This window comes from Sturnus vulgaris, unplaced genomic scaffold, assembly GCF_052056855.1.
Source record: "Sturnus vulgaris isolate bStuVul1 unplaced genomic scaffold, bStuVul1.hap1 Scaffold_158, whole genome shotgun sequence".
Classification (NCBI taxonomy): domain Eukaryota; kingdom Metazoa; phylum Chordata; class Aves; order Passeriformes; family Sturnidae; genus Sturnus; species Sturnus vulgaris.
Window position 1 is genome coordinate 47501 of NW_028276075.1, and position 2500 is coordinate 50000.

Sequence of the window (2500 nt, forward strand, 5' to 3'; positions counted from 1 at the left end):
GTGCGTTCGAAGTGTCGATGATCAATGTGTCCTGCAATTCACATTAATTCTCGCAGCTAGCTGCGTTCTTCATCGACGCACGAGCCGAGTGATCCACCGCTAAGAGTTGTCTGGCTTTCGGGACCGCTCGCGTGAAGCGGCCCCTTTTCTGTTTCTGCAGGGACGCGCGCGCCCCCGCGCGCCCCGCTTCGACCGTACGAGCACACACAAACGGAGGAGGAGGAGGAGAAAGCGCGGGGCAAAAAAGAGAAACCCCGCGCAACGCTCCGAAGGTCGGCCAAAGAAAGGCGGAGGGGCCCGCGCCCCCGACCGCCTCCCCCCGCGAGGGGAGACGCCGCCTCGCGTGCCGTCCTTCGGAGGCGGCCCAGGCGCCCGGGCTCGGCCCGACCTCCGCGCGGAGGGGCTTGTGCGGCAACGCGCCGGACCGCGGGGGGCACGGTGGCCCGCCCGGCCTCTCGATCACGGGACGACTACGCGTTCGCGGGCCGGGGGCGCGACCGCCGGCCCCCGCCGCTCCCGGCTCACTCCCTGGCTTCTCCTTTTCACCGCTCCGCCGACTCGCGGAACGCCGCCGCGCCAAAACGCGGGGGCCGGCTCTCCCGCCAGCGGCCCCTGAACGTCGCCCGAAACGCCACGCGGCGGCGGGACCGTTCCGCCGGCGCAACCCCTGGCGCGGGACCGCTTGCCCGCCGGAAGGCGAACGCCCGGCGGGCCGCGCTCCGCCACCGGCGCCGGAGGCGGGACGCCGCCGAGACCCGAGCCGGCATCGCGGAGCGCCCGAGGTCTGCCGCTCGGCAAAACCCCTCCGCCACCCGCGGCCGCACTCCCGGGACCGCCGCCGCTTCGCACCGCCGAGCTGCCCTTCCGCGAGCACGCGCCCAGCGGGCAGGCGTACGGCGGCTGAGCCGGGGGGCACCGCCCGCTCCCCTCGTTTCCACTCGGGGACCGGACGGGGAAGCGCCCCCGCGGCCGCCCCGCACGCCTCCCCTTTTTTTTGGCCCACACGCGGCCGGGAAGGGCGACGGGGAAGCGGACGGGCGGGGCCCGGGCCGGGACGGCCGCCGGTGAAGGCGGGCGCCTCGCGGCCGACCGTCCCCCCCCCCCGGGGGGGGCGGGGACACTCGCCGAGCGGCGACGCCGCCGCTCGGCACGGGGTCGCCCGCGCCCGCCGGACCTCCGGCGATGGAGGAGCCGGCCGAGCGCTGCGCCCCAACGGGCGGGGACAGCGCTCCGAGTCAGGGGTGGCCGGCGGCCGGCGCCGCCGCGGTGCGGTTCGAGGCGACAAGGCCGTCGAGGCGAGAGGCGCGCGGTCGCGCCTGACGCGGCGCCGCCCGCGAGCCCGCGGCGGCGGCTAAGGAGAAAGAGCGAGAGAGCGCGGCGGGCCCCGGCGGCCGCAACCCCGCAGCTGAGGTAGGTAAGGCAGAGAGCGCGCGCCCTCTGCCGGCGTCGCCCCGCATCGCAGAGGCCAGCGGGGTCGGCCCCCCGCGGCCGATCGCGCGCCGCGGCCTCTCCGCCGAGACCGGGCCGCAGAGAGGGGGGGGGCAGGGCGCCCCTTCCCCGGCCCGGCACGGGTGGCCCCCGCGCGCGGGCAAGCGCGGCGGGACGCCGACGACGGCGAGCGCGGCCGGTCGCGACGGACACGCCACCGCAGGGGATCGGCGGGAGTAGCTCCCCACCCCTCGATGGCGCCCCGCGCCGCCACCGCCCGACACCCGCTGCCGCCGCCGCCACCGCCGCCGCCGCCGCGGCGGGGCCGTGCCGGGCCGCCCGAGTCTTTAAACCTCCGCCCGGCTCGGCGGCCCTTTCGGCCCCCAACAGGCGTTTGACGACGCCGAGGGAAACCGGCAGGAGACCGCCGAGGCGCGAAGCGCTAGGTACCTGGCCCTGGGGTGAGGGAAACGACCTGCATGGCCCCGCCGGGGTGCCTCCCCCGCTGCCACCCTCGGGGGAGCGTCCACCGGCGGGGGCGCGCCCGACGTCCGCTGCCATCACCGCGGCAATCCTTCTCGGGGCCCGGGGTTTCCCTCAGTAGCCCGGCGCTGCGCCCGAGAGGACCACCGCGGCTCGGGCCGCCCCGCCGGCGCGGGGAACACGGCCCAGCCACCGAGAAACCTCGCACACCCCCGGCCGAGAGAGGCCACGGCGACGACGGTGCGGACCGTCGCCGCCGCGCCACCCGGCGGCGGCTCGCGCACGTGCGCGCTCCCCCTGGAGGCGCGACCCGGAACTGCCGGAGCCCGGCCCTCGGGAGCTCCTCTGCCGCGCGAGGAGGCCGCTCGGCCAAGGAGAGCGGGATTTTGCCGGGCGGCAAAGCCCCGCGTCCCCCCCCGCGCTCTGGGGAAGGGCCGGAGGAGCCGCCTCCTCCGAGCCCCGAAGGCCTTCCCGCGCGCACCCTTTTTACACACGTTGGCCATCGCCTTGCGCCATCGGCCGCCGTTGCGCGCGACGGCCGGACGGCCGGCCGTCGCCCGGCGGGCGAAGAGACGACGGAAGGGGGGCG

At 77.4% G+C, this 2500-nt stretch overlaps 1 non-coding gene across 1 annotated transcript in view; it reads right to left on the reverse strand.

Moving 5' to 3' along the window:
- The window catches only part of LOC148218808 (5.8S ribosomal RNA), a 153-nt gene extending 45 nt beyond the window's left edge, over positions 1–108 (reverse strand). The window contains exon 1 of the ribosomal RNA XR_015800165.1: positions 1–108. This exon is cut by the window's left edge and continues 45 nt beyond it. This is a non-coding gene — a ribosomal RNA (5.8S ribosomal RNA).
- Between the last annotated feature and the right edge of the window lie 2392 nt (positions 109–2500).